Consider the following 14,674-nt stretch of genomic DNA (forward strand, 5'->3'; position numbering starts at 1 on the left):
GTAGTATATTCTTTGGATTTGGACAAATGAATAATGACCTGTATCCACTATTACAGGGTCATATAGAGTAGTTTCACTGCTCTAAAAATCCTGTGTGCTCTGCTTTTTAATCTTTCATTCCACTTAACCCCTGACAACTACTGATCCTTTTACTGTCACTCTAGTTTTGCCTTTTCCAGAATGTCATATAGCTGTAATCATACAGAATGTAGCCTTTTCGCATTGACTTATTTCACTTAGTAATATGCATTTAAGGTTGTTTCATGTCTTTTCATGACTTGTTAGCTAATTTCTTTTTAGCACTGAATAATATTCTTTTGTCTGAATCTATCATAGTTTATCCATTCACCATCATAGTTTATCCAAGGACCTCTTGGGATTTTGGGCAATTTTGAATAGAGTTGCTATAAACATTCATATACAGGTTTTTATGTGGGCATGTTTTCAGCTCCTTTGAGTAAATACCAAAAAGATTGATTGCTGGATTGCATGGTAAGTTTTTAAAGAAACTGCCAAACTGTTTTCCAAAGTGCCTGTACCATTTTGCATTTTTAGCAGCAATGAATGGGAGTTCCTGTTGTTCCACATCCTTGCCAGCATTTGGTGTTGTCGGTGTTCTGGATTTGGACCATTCTAAGAGATGTGTAGTAGCATCTTGTTTTAATCTATATTTCCTTCATGACCTGTGATGAGGAGCATCTTTGCCATCTGGCTTGTTTGCCATCTGTATATCTTCTTTGGTGAGGTGTCTCTTAAGGCCTTGGCCCATGTTTAAATTGTATTGTTTCTTATTGTTGAGCTTTAAGAGTTCTTTGTATATTTTGAGTAACAGCACTTTATCAGATGTCTTCTGCAAATATTTTCTCCCAGTCTGTGGCTTGTCTTTTCATTCTCTTGACAATGTCTTCTGCAGATCAGAAAGTTTTAATTTTAATGAAGTCCAGCTTATCAATTATTCCTTTCATGGATTGTGCCTTTGGTGTTGCATCTAAAAAGTCACTGCAACACCCAAGGTTATCTAGACTTTCTCTTATATTATCTTCTAGTTTTATAGTATTACAGTTTACACTTAGGTCTGTGATCCATTTGGTGTTAATATTTGTAAAGAATGTAAAGTGTGTCGGGGCGCCTGGGTGGCGCAGTTGGTTAAGCGTCCGACTTCAGCCAGGTCACGATCTCGCGGTCCGTGAGTTCGAGCCCCGCGTCAGGCTCTGGGCTGATGGCTCGGAGCCTGGAGCCTGTTTCCGATTCTGTGTCTCCCTCTCTCTCTGCCCCTCCCCCGTTCATACTCTGTCTCTCTCTGTCCCCAAAATAAATAAAAACGTTGGAAAAAAAAAAAAAAAAAGAATGTAAAGTGTGTCTAGATTTTTTTTTTTTTTTTTTTATGTGGATGTCTGGTTGTTCTAGCACCATGTTGAAAAGACTTCCTTAAGGTCCAATGTATTGCCTTTGCTCCCTTGTCAAAAATCTATGTTGGTCTATTTCTGGCTCTCTATATTCTGTTCCATTGTTTGTTTGTTTGTCTGTTTTCTTTCACCAATACTATACTGCTTTGATTACTGTAGCTTTGTTTTTTTAATGTTTATTTTTGAGAGAGAGCATGAGTGGGGGAGGGGCAGAAAGAGAGGGGGACAGAGGATCCCAAGCAGCCTCTGTACTGACAGCAGGGAGCCCGATTTGGGGTTCGAACTCACAAACCATGAGATCATGACCTGAGCTGAAGTCAGACACTTAACTGACTGAGCCACCCAGGCTCCCTGATTATTGTAGCTTTATAATATGTTTTGAATTTATGTAGTGTCATATCTTCAGCATTATTCTCCTTCAATATTGTGTTGACTATTCTGTGTCTTTTGCCTCTCCATATAAACTTTAGAATCATTTTATCAATATCCACAAAACAAATTGCTGGCATTTTGATTGGGATTGTATATAATCTATAGACCAAGTTGGAAGGAACTGACATCTTGTCAATGTTGAGTCTTCCTATCTACAAAGATAGAATAGCTCTCCTTTTATTTATTTTTTTTTTAATTTTTTTTAACGTTTATTTATTTTTGAGACAGAGAGAGACACAGCATGAACGGGGGAGGGGCAGAGAGAGAGGGAGACACAGAATCGGAAGTAGGTTCCAGGCTCTGAGCCATCAGCCCAGAGCTCGACGCGGGGCTCGAACTCACGGACCGCGAGATCTTGACCTGAGCTGAAGTCGGACGCTTAACCGACTGAGCCACCAGGTGCCCCTTCTTTTTTTTTTTTTTTTTTAAATTTTTTTAACGTTTATTTATTTTTGAGACAGAGAGAGACACAGCATGAACGGGGGAGGGGCAGAGAGAGAGGGAGACACAGAATAGCTCTCCTTTTATTTAGTTCTTTCTTTTTTTTCCTCAGGATTTTATTGTTTTCCTCATATATGTCTTATGCATACTTTGTTAGTTTTATATGTAAGTATTTTGGGGGGTGGTAACATAAATGGTATTGTGTTTTTAATTTCACATTCAAAAAACTTGTTTATTGCTTTTATATGAGAAAGCAGTTGACTTTTGTATATTGACCTTGTATCCTGCAACCTTGCTATAATCACTTAAAAGTTCCAGGACTTTTTAATAACATTTATTTTCTTTTAATTTGTTTTTGAAATTTTTAAGCTTATAAAAGTAGACTAATACAGTGAACCCCCAAATACTCATGACTCAGATACAGTAATTAACACATGGCCAATCTTTTTTGTCTGTACTTCCACCCACCCTCAGTGGGTTTTTTTTTTATGTTTATTTATTTTTGGGAGACAGACAGAGTGCAAGCAGGGGAGGGGCAGATAGAGAGGGAGACACAGAATCCGAAGGAGGCTCCAGGCTCTGAGCTGTCAGCACAGAGCCTGAAGTGGGGCCCGAACCCACAAAGCATGGGATCATGAGCTGGGTTGAAGTTGGACCCCAACCGAGTGAGCCACCCAGATGCCCCCTCAGTGGATTATTTTGAAGCAAGTCTCAAACATTATCTCAGGGAAAGAGTTTTTAAATAGACCTGAAAAGCACTAATCATAACTGGCATAAAAACAGACACATAAATCAATGAAACAGAATAGAAAACCCAGAAATGGACCGACAAATGTATGGCCAACTAATCTTTGACAGAGCAGAAAAGAATATCCAATACTGGAAAAAAATAACAGTCTTATCAGCAAATGGTGTTGGGAAAACTGGACGGCAACATGCAGAAGAATGAACCTGGACCACTTTCTTACTCCATACACAAAAATAAACTCAAAATGGATGAAAGACCTAAAGGTAAGACAGGAAACTATCAAAATCCTACAGGAGAAAAGAGACAACAACCTCTATGACCTCGGCTGCAGCAACTTCTTACTAGACATGTCTCCAGAGACAAGAGAAACAAAAGCAAAAATGAAGTATTAAGACCTCACCAAAGTAAAAAGCTTCTGCACAGCGAAGGAAACAGTGAACCAAACTAAAAGGCAACTGATGGAATGAGAGAAGATATTTGCAAATGACATATCAAATAAAGGGTTAGTATACAAAATCTGTAAAGAACTTATCAAACTCAGCAGCCAAAAAACAATCCAATGAAGAAATGGGCAAAACACATGAACAGACACTTTTCCAAAGACGACATCCAGATGGCTAACATACATGAAAAACTGCTTAACATCACTCATCATCAGGGAGATACAAATCAAAACCACAGTGAATGAGATGCCACCTCACACGTGTCAGAGTTGCTAAAATGAACAACTCAGGAAACGACAGATGTTGACGAGGATGCAGAGAAAGGGGAACCTTTTTGCCCTGTGGGTGGGAATGCAAACTGGTGCTGCCACTCTAGGAAACAGTATGGAGGTTCCTCAAAAAAATTAGATAGAGCTACCCTGTGACCCAGCAATTGCACCACTAGGTATTTATCCAAAGGAGACAAAAATACAGATTTGAAGGGGCACATGCACCCCATTGTTTATAGCAGCACTTTCAACAATAGCCAAATTATGGAAAGAGCCCCAGATGTACATCGACTGATGAATGGATAAAGATTTGGTATAAATATACAATGGAATATTACTCAGTGATCAAAGAGAATGAAATCTTGCCATTTGCAACAATGTGGATAGAGCTAGAATGTATTATGCTAAGTTAAATAAATCAGTAAGAGAAAGATATCATATGATTTCAATCATGTGGAATTTAAGAAACAAAACAGATGAGGGGCACCTGGGTAGCTCAGTCGGTTAAGCGTCCGACTTTGGCTCAGGTCATGATCTCATTGTTTATGAGTTCAAGCCCCACATAAGGCCCTGTTGGACAGCCTAGAGCCTGCTTCAGATTCCACGTCTCCCTTTCACTTTGCCCCTTCCCTGCTTGCATTCTGTGTGTATCCCTCTCTCTCTCAAAAATAAACATTAAAAAAAGAAAAAGGAAACAAAATAGATGAACATAAGGGAAGGAAAGGAAGAATAAGATAAAAAGAGAGAAGGAGGCAAACCATAAGAGACTCTTACATACAGAGAATAAACTGAGGGTTGCTGGAAGGGTGTTGGTGGAGGAATGGGCTAACTGGGTACTAAGGAGGGCATTTGTTGGGATGAGCACTGGGTGTTATATATAAGGGATGAATCACTAAATTCTCCTGAAATCAGAAAAATAAAAATAAATAAATGAGTGGCGCCTGGGTGGCTCAGTCGGTTAAGCGTCCGACTTCGGCTCAGGTCATGATCTTGCGGTCCGTGGGTTCGAGCCCTGCGTTGGGCTCTGTGCTGACAGCTCAGAGCCTGGAGCCTGTTTCGGATTCTGTGTCTCCCTCTTTCTCTGACCCTCCCCTGTTCATGCTGTCTCTCTCTCTCTGTCTCAAAAATAAATGTTAAAATATTTTTTAAAAATAAATAAATAAATCAATGAAACAATCATAAAGGGAAAGAATGTCAATGCATTATTACATTAAAATTAAGAACTATTCATTGAAAGGGGCATTTAGGAGAGCTAACAGGCAAGACACAGAATGGGAGAAGAAATTTGTATCATGTTTAAATCATTTAAACATGATACAGAGAAAAAGACCATTCTTCCTCCAAATACAGGGCATTAGTAGGCATTGTCAGGAGAGAGAATAACAAAATGGCTAATAACATACGTGAGGGCACTCATTCTTTTTAGAAATAAGTGAGGGGCACCTGGGTGGCTCAGTTGGTTAAGCATCTGACTTCAGCTCAGGTCATGATCTCATGGTTTGTGGGTTCAGGCACTGCATCAGGCTCTGTGCTCACAGCACAGAGCCTGCCTTGGATCCCCTGTCCCCTCTCTTCCCCTCCCCTGCTCGCCCTATCTCCCTCCTTCCCTCCTTCCCCCCCCATCTCTTTCTCCTGTCAAAAATAAATAAACATTAAAAAATATTAAAAACAAAAAAAGATGGGGCGCCTGGGTGTCTCAGTCAGTTAAATGTCTGACTTCGGCTCAGGTCATGATCTCACAGTTTGTGAGTTCGAGCCCCGCATCGGGCTCTGTGCTGACAGCATGGAGCCCGGAACCTGCCTCAGATTCTGTGTCTCCCTCTCTTTCTCTGCTCCTCCCCCACTCGTACTTTGTCTCTCTCTCAAAAATAAATAAACATAAAAGAAATAAAAATAAAGTAAAAAGAAATGAAATAAAAATTGAAACAAGATACTACTTCTCTTTGTACTGGAATGGCTACAATTAAAAAAAAGATTAACAATACCGAGAATGTGAGTCTGTGGAGTAATAGAAACTTTCAAAAACTGCTAGTGGAAGTTTAAATTGGTACAGCTACTTTGAGAAGCTGTTTGACATATATACTAGAATTGAAGATGTGCATACCTTATGACTTAGTTCTGTTTTTGAGTATTCAACAGCAATTCATTCCCAGGTCCCCAGGAGGTTTGTACAAGAATATTCAAAACAGCATTATTTGTATTGGCCAAAAACTAGCAGCAAGCCAATTGTCTATCATTTGTCTAGTAAACAGCCGAACTGTTCACCATTTGTCCATCAGTTGTTTAGCGGAATAGATAAATCAACAATGGCATAATCATACAATGAAATAAATGTTCAAGGAAAATGAACAAACTACATTTGTTTGCAAAAACATGCATGAATCTTGGGGCGCCTGGGTGGCGCAGTCGGTTAAGCGTCCGACTTCAGCCAGGTCACGATCTCGCGGTCCGTGAGTTCGAGCCCCGCGTCAGGCTCTGGGCTGATGGCTCAGAGCCTGGAGCCTGTTTCCGATTCTGTGTCTCCCTCTCTCTCTGCCCCTCCCCGTTCATGCTCTGTCTCTCCCTGTCCCAAAAATAAATAAACGTTGAAAAAAAAATTAAAAAAAAAAAAACAAAAAAACATGCATGAATCTTACAAACACAGTGTTGAGCGAAACAACCCGCGGCACCAAAAATAAAATACACACAGAATTATTCCTTTTATAGATAAAACTATACAATAATATTTAGGTGTGTCTTCTTCAGTGATACCAGCTATGAAGAAAAGTTTGGAGAATCATGCCTTTGGTGAATGGTGAGAGACAATAATGGAAGGATACATAAGGAAAACTTCTGGGGTACTGGCAGTTTTATTTCTCTAACCTGGGTAGTAGTATTTGAGTGTTTGTGATAAATTATCAAGCTGTGATACTTCATGTGTGTGTGTGTGCACTGTAAATGTGTTATATTTCGCAATAAAGTATTTTTTAAAGATGTTTTATTAGGACAGAATGGGCCTAAACAAGTGTGTTATGTAGGTAATGTGTGTCTTAAACCTTCACAAGTATAACACTTAAAAGCGAGTGTCTGCCTTGTGGTAATTATAACAATTATGTGGATATAGAAATATTTATAATCAAAGTAGATAATTGATTCATAATTTTTGCGGTTTAGGAAAGAAGAAACATTTAATTCTTATTTGCATAAAGGTTAATGAGTAAAGAGTGACAGATTTGCAGTGCTGTGGTTTTAGGAGAAAGGATATTGTTTTGTTGGAGACAGAGCATGAAATTAGGGTTACTTGTTCATTTCTGTACCTTGAAGCACAGGGGATGGGCTGCGCTGGAAAGGGAAGATATTCATTGTTCTACGGTGCTAGAAGGAACATCCAAAGCAAAGTCTTTTACAGTGACAAAAGAATATCTCTCAGATCTAAACTGAAATTAGAGGGGCGCCTGGGTGGCTGAGTTGATTAAACATCTGACTTCGGCTTAGGTCATGATCTCATGGTTTGTGGGTTCAAACCCGGGTCGGGCTCTGTGCTGACAGCTCAGAGCCTGGAGTCTGTGTTGCCCCACTCTCTCTGCCCCTCTGCCACTTGTGTGCGCGCTCTCTCTGTCGCTCTCAAGAATAAACATGAATTTAAAAAAAAATTTTTTTAGACTGAAATTAGGGGTGCCTGATTGGCTCAGTTGGTTAAGTATCTGGCCCTTGATTTGGGCTCATGTCATGATCTCATGGTTTGTGACATCAAGCCCTGCATCAGGCTCTGCCTCACAGCATGGAGCCTGCTTAGGATTCTCTCTTTCCCTCTTTCTCTGCCCCTCCCCAGCTTGTGCTTATGTGCATTCTCTCAAAATAAATAAATAAAAAATAAACTTTAGTTCTATATATGATATGAAACACACAGTTTAAAAAAAATATTCCCTGGGTGGCGCAGTCGGTTAAGCGTCCGACTCCAGCCAGGTCACGATCTCGCGGTCCGTGAGTTCGAGCCCCGCGTCGGGCTCTGGGCTGATGGCTCAGAGCCTGGAGCCTGTTTCCGATTCTGTGTCTCCCTCTCTCTCTGCCCCTCCCCCGTTCATGCTCTGTCTCTCTCTGTCCCAAAAATAAATAAACGTTGAAAAAATAAATAAAGAAAGAAAGAAAATATTTCCTTCTCACTCTCCTTCAGATTCAGCAATTCTACCAGCTAGTTTGTACTGAGCTTAGTAATTGAAGATTTCTTTGACTTTTAAATATCATAGTTCTTAAATGTTTTGATTTCATTGACTTACTGGAATTGAGTTTCTTTCCTGAGATAGCTGGTAGAATTCTTGAGAATCTGAAGAACAGTGAGGAGTAGGAACCAATTAAAAAAAAAAAAATAGTGCGTTCAGGAGCACCTGGGTGGCTTAGTCAGTTAAGCATCCAACTCTTGATTTCAGCTCAGGTCATGATCTTGAGGTTGATAGGAACAGGCTGTGCATTGGGCTCTGCGTTGGCAGTGTGGAGCCTACTTAAGACTCTCTCTCTCTCTCTGTCTCTCTCTCTCTGTCTCTCTGTCTCTCTCTCTCTGTCCCTCTCACACTTAAAATAAGTAAATAAATAAACATTAAAAAAAAATAGTGCACTGGGTGTCTCAGTCGATTAAGCATCTGACTCTTGATTTCAGCTCAGGTCATGATCTCGCAGTTTGTAAGTTTGAGCCCCGCATCCAGCTCTGTGCTGACAGTGCAAAGCCTGCTTGGGATTCCCTTTCTCTGCCCTACCCTCCCCTGCCCCCCCCCCCCAAATAAATAAAAAAAAAATAGCGCATTCAGTTCATCCAATCTACCTTAAGCCCAGAACTATGGCATATATTGTATAACAACTAGGAGTTAATAATCTTACTAGAGAAATTTTATTGAAATCTACAAATGAGGGTTTGACTTGTAAGAGAGACTGAAAATACGCCCTTAGTAGCCAAAACTATGTTTTTCTTCAGACTTAAGTGAACAACTCACACAGAGGCATTTTATACAACTTGATTCATTTGCAAACTGATTTTCTGGTTTTTAGATTATCCAGATTCCTTGATTTCTCTTTTTTCCCCTGTTTTTACTGGCTATCCATCTTTTAGCCACATCACAATTTATTTTTCCCTTTCCCCAAAGGCAAGGAGAGATTAGCCAATAGAAACATAAAACTCATGACAGTTTTTCTCACTACTTAGAAGTAAAGATTTAACTAAGTATTTAATTTTTATTCTATTTTAGTGTCCCATTCCATTGAAAAGTTTGAAAGTTGGCTGTAAGATGTCATAGTAGTCATCATGTGGCTTCATAATTTTCTAAGTAACTGAATTCATGTAAACCTTGGAACTACATACAAGATTTTGTGAATAAGACATTAGCTCAGAGATGATCTAGAATCAGCAAAGAATGTATAGTTGATCTTAGTAATCGAAGATTTGTGTCTTTTATTTTTAATTTTTTTTTAATATATTTTTTTTTTAGAGCGAGTGGAGGAGAGGGGCAGAAGGAGAGAGAGAGAATCCCAAGCAGGCTCCGTGCTCAGCACACTGCCTAATGTGGGGCTTGGTGCCACAACCCTAGGATCATGACCTGAGCCAAAATCAAGAGTCAGACACTTAACCAACTGAGCCATTCAGGCGCCCCTGTTTGTGTTCTTTAAAAAAAAAATCACAGTTCTCAAATGCTTTATTCTTTTAATTTATGAAATTGAGGGTTTTTTCCTGGAAAAGCTGTAGAATTCCTCAGACTCTGTAGGGCAGTAATGAGTAGGAAAGAACTTTTTTTTTTTAATTTTTTTTTCAACATTTATTTATTTTTGGGACAGAGAGAGACAGAGCATGAACGGGGGAGGGGCAGAGACAGAGGGAGACACAGAATCGGAAACAGGCTCCAGGCTCTGAGCCATCAGCCCAGAGCCCGACGCGGGGCTCGAACTCACGGACCGCGAGATCGTGACCTGGCTGAAGTCGGATGCTTAACCGACTGCGCCACCCAGGCGCCCCAGGAAAGAACTTTTTTTAAAGCTATGCATTTCATTTCATATGTGGGAGAACTAATTCCAAACTAATGAAAGGTGGCATTGAGACAGAAGAGGTGGGGCATTAAAATAAATATCATTGCCTCCTGGCTATTCTTTAGGGTATATTACTAAGAAGGTTTTGGAAAGGTGGACAGAATTTCCTATTCAATCACAATTCATAGAGAAATTGACAGAATTATTATTAGAACCAGTAAACCTTTTAAATAATGAGAACCTCAAGAATCCTTGTTAACTTAAAAAATAGAAGTTTATTCTAGGGGTGCCTGGGTAGCTTAATTGGTTAAGCATCCAATTCTTGACTTTGGCTCTGGTTATGATCTCATTGTGAGTTCGAGCCCTGTGTTGGGCTTTGTGCAGACAGCAGGGAGCCTGCTTGGTGTGTGTGCTCCCTCTCTAAAATTTTTTTTTTTTTTACATTTATTTATTTTTGAGAGACAGAGCACAAGCAGGGGAGGGGCAGAGAGGGAGGGAGACACAGAATCCAAAGCAGGCTCAGGCTCTGAGCTGTCTGCACAGAGCCCGACATGGGGCTCAAACCCACGAACCGTGAGTTCATGACCTGAGCTGAGCTGAAGTGGGACGCTTAACGGATTAAGCCACCCAGGCGCCCCTGCTCCCTCTCTCTGAATGAATGAATGAATGAATGAATGAAGCTTGTTCTGTTGCACTTGATGGAAACCTAGGAAAATCTAGTGGTAAGAGTAAGGTAGGATTTAATTGTTCATTTGTGTCGTTAATAAAAACTCTGATTTTCTAGCAAGCTTTACCTGGAAAAATCAAAACTAATTCTAGAAGTTTGTAAATTTCACAGTGTAGTTTCTTTGTCTTGTAAGAAGCAGCACAATATCCTTCAGAATGTAGTTGAAGAAGCACTCAAAGGAACAAAGTAAAAAAATTTAAACAGTCGTTAAGACTATATGATAAATGAAGGAGAAATAGGGAAATATAAGTCTGCTTTCTTCCATTGAAGACCCACTTAGCAGATTGACTGGTAGTTGAAGTGTGGATTTTTCAGAACCTGTAAACCATAGCAGTAGTCATCTGAGATGCCTGGAAAGGCCAGTTGATGAGACTGTAAGTCTATATCCTTGCAACCTACTGTGTTCAGGTTGCAAAGATTTTTGTATTTGGCCACTGACAACCGAGATGGAAGTTTCTTAAATAACTTTTAAAGAACTAAATATAAAAAAGTGTTAGCATTCCAGAAGGCTATAACAGTACTCTATAGTAGAATTACTTAAAGCAGACTAGACATCTTTAAAAATGGCATTTTGACATAGTTGTTTTTCTAAATTTCCCATTTAGGATTTGCTCCTCTTCCAAGCTTGATTTTTCATCACTTACACATTCTCTTTATCTTTTTTTTTTTTAATGTTTATTTATTTTTGAGAGAGAGACAGAGTGCAAGCAGGGCAGGGCCAGAGAGAGAGAAAGAGAGAGCGAGAGAGAGAGTGAGAGACAGAGTCCAAAGCAGGCTCCAGGCTCTGAGCTGTCAACACAGAGCCTGATGTGGGGCTCAAACTCACAGACTGCGAGAACATGACCTGAGCCGAAGTCAGATGCTTAACTGACTGAGCCACCCAGGCGCCCCATCTTTATCTTTTATATATGCCTTTTTTTCTTACTAAAACAGTCATAATTCTTCCAAGCTTAGGTGGTAAATTGGCAGAAGAGAAAATTGACCTAGGAAATTGAAGTTGGTGGCCTCTTCAGTTTTGAGGTTGTGAATATACCCTAGGCTTCATAGCTAGTCATGTCTGTGACAATTACTTTCTTTTATTTGCAGTCACATTTATATAATATAATTCCTGTTCCCATATTTGTAATTAGTGCACAAGAAGAAACTGAACTCTATCTGCCATTTTATTGGTGATTTATATGTGGACTATTTTCAAAATTGGCATGAGAAAAAAATTTCAAGACACTGGTTGTTTTCTTTTAGGTGATTGAATGTAGGCTGTGTTCAGGCTAAAGGAGAACTTTAGGTTATTTAACTGTTCATGAGATACACTTCTGAAGAATTCACACTTAAACTCTTGAGTCTACCTTTAAATTTTTTTAATTTTTGATTTTTTTTTTTTTTTTTTTTTTTTTTTAGAGAGTATGTGTGTGATCATGCAAGCAGGAGAGGGGACAGTGGAGGGGAGAGAGAGAGAATCCCAAACAGGCTTCATGCTCAGTGTGGAGCCCGATGCAGGGCTTAATCCCATGACCCTGGGATCATGCATGACCTGAGCCGGAATCAAGAATCAGACATTCAACCCAACCGAGTCACCTAGGCGCCCCTACTTTTCAATTTTTAAGAGGAAGCTGATCTAGTTTGAGAAAATATGACAAGTGATCATCACCCTTGTTAGGTAATCTGTGCATCCAGGCTTTCTTCCTGTGGGCTTATCTGCATTTAATCGGAAGATCTTACCTCTGTGGCCTCTCTTTGATCGTGGTGAAATATGAATAATTTTGTTATCTCCTTTGTTTTATGCATGTGTAAGGAATATCAGTGAGTAATAACAAGAATCTGAGATCCATAGAAGAAAGGTGATATACCAAGGTACTGTTAAAATAATGGCAACTTGAGAACTAGTGTGTGGTGAGTTACAGCACTAATGTATAGCATTAAGTTTGGAGTCTGTCCTTGGTTCTGCTGTAGGTTTCTCATTGTGTGAGTTTGGGTGAGAAATGATACCATGACTGATTTTCTTATCATTGTAAAATTAAAGTATTCTGGGAGGTATTATAATTCCCTCCCAGATGTTTCTCTTCACTTGTCAGAAGGGATAATAGAGTAATTTACCATCATCTATATTAATGGAAAAACATAATCTAAAATCATAAGTTTTTGTTGAATTCAAAGATACAAATTCGGTAGTTTCTGTAAGAATCCTTAGACTTATTCCATACCTGGCTTTGAGCCCCTTCTATGCTTCTCTCTACACACACACACACACACACACAGGAATATTATTCAGTATTAAAAACAAAGGAGGGCGCCTGGGTGGCTCAGTTGGTTAAACATCCGACTTCAGCTCATGTCATGATCTCGAGGTTCATGAGTTTGAGCCCTACATTGAACATCAAGCCCCACATCAGACTCCACGCTGACCGTGCAAAGCCTGCTTGGGATTCTTTCTGCTTCTCCCCCACTTGTGCTGTCTCTCTCTCAAAATAAATCCACTTCAAAAAAGGAAGGAAATTCTGATAGGGGAATATCATTTAGCCATAAAAAGAAGTAAATCTTGCCATTTGTGACAATGTGGATTGAGGGTATTATGCCAAGTGAATAAGTCAGAGAAAGAAAATATCATATGATCTCACTTATATGTGATATCTTAAAAAAAAAAAAAAGAAAAAAAAAAAAAGAAACCAAACTTGTAGATAAAGAGAACAGATTGATGGTTATGGGGAGGGGATTTGGGATGGGGAGTGAAATGGGTAAAGGGGGTCAAAAAGTACAGACATCCAATTATAAAAAAATCCTAGGGATATAATGTACAGCATGGTAACTCTAGTTAATAGTCTTGCATATTTGTAGGTTGCTAAGAGTTAATCATAAGAGTTCTTGTCACAAATATTTTGTAGGTATGTATGGTGACAAATGTTAACTAGATTTATTGTGGTGATCATTTCAAAATATATATAAATAGCGACCCATTACATTGTACACCTGAAACTAATATAGTGTTTTATATATATGTCAATTATACCTCAATTTAAGAAAACTTGTTCAAGTTTGGTATGATGCATGGTATAATCAGACTCAGATATTTCTGTGTAATCCTCAGTGCTTAAAATGACTTTTGCCTGATTTTTGAAGCCAGCAAAAACAATAATACCAAAGCCTGCATTATTTACAAATATGTCAGTGACCCTGTAAATAACATACTTTATCCAAAATGTTCCTAAATATATGCTATTTGAAATAATTCCAAGAAACTTCAAAGGTGGTCCCTGATAGAGTGAAATAAATGGTAAGAAAGCTTAGTCTTAAGAATTCCTTGTATCCTTTATGAGTCTTATGTGAGACTTACGAGTCTTGTGCATTTTCTTTAAAAATTTATTTCTTGCAGAGTATACATACACACTTTGCTATCAAAGAATAGATAGCAAAGGATGAGATCCTGCCTGATTTCCTACTGGTGGAATTAAGTAAATCTTAAGCTTTCTTTGCATGAAAAAATAAGAGAATTGTTAAATATTGTTGATGGGAACTAAAAATGACTTTATCTATAATGCTGAGGGGCACTTAAGCTCCAGTTCATGGAGGCAGGGTTTTGAGTGTACTTGAGTTGTTGGTTGTTAAAAGAGGCAATATTAGCTGATGAGTAGGCAAGTTAAGATGTTAAATTATTGCTTTTTAGTTTTGGTGAACTTATGATTTAGAATGTAAATATGAACTTGGCATTTATAACTTGGGAGACTGCCCTGTATGGTGCACAACCGCAACAGCTCTCTTGCCCTCCGGCTTCTAGTTGGGTTAGATCAGTAGGCAACACATGCGGGCGATCAGAGACAGGGAGATCAGTGAGGTAGTGGTATTTATTTCCCAATCTTTTCCTGAGGGGGTTACTATGGGCTTACCTTGTCTTTTGACCAAAGATCTTGGCTATAGTCCTCTGGCCCTCTCCATACCAGATGAAACAAAGATGAAAGAGCCTTGTGTCTCTGGCTTCCAGTAATTGCTTTCTCCTTACACCTCTTTATTTATTTATTTTTTAATGTTTATTTCTGAGACAGAGAGAGAGCATGAGTGGGAGAGGGGCATAGAGAGAGGGAGACACAGAATCAGAAGCAGGCTCCAGGCTCTGAGCTATCAGCACAGAGCCTGATGCGGGGCTTGAACTCACAGACCTCGAGATCATGACCTGAGCCGAAGTCGGTCGCTCAACCGACTGAGCCACCCAGGCGCCCCTCCTTACACCT

General features: G+C 39.4%; 1 protein-coding gene across 2 annotated transcripts in view; it reads left to right on the forward strand.

Annotated features, from left to right (window-relative positions):
• The window catches only part of SPATS2 (spermatogenesis associated serine rich 2), a 152,131-nt gene that overhangs the window by 90,737 nt on the left and 46,720 nt on the right, over window positions 1-14,674 (forward strand). The window lies entirely within an intron of this gene.

Source organism: Prionailurus bengalensis, chromosome B4 (genome assembly GCF_016509475.1).
Source record: "Prionailurus bengalensis isolate Pbe53 chromosome B4, Fcat_Pben_1.1_paternal_pri, whole genome shotgun sequence".
In the NCBI taxonomy this organism is placed as follows: Eukaryota; Metazoa; Chordata; class Mammalia; order Carnivora; family Felidae; genus Prionailurus; species Prionailurus bengalensis.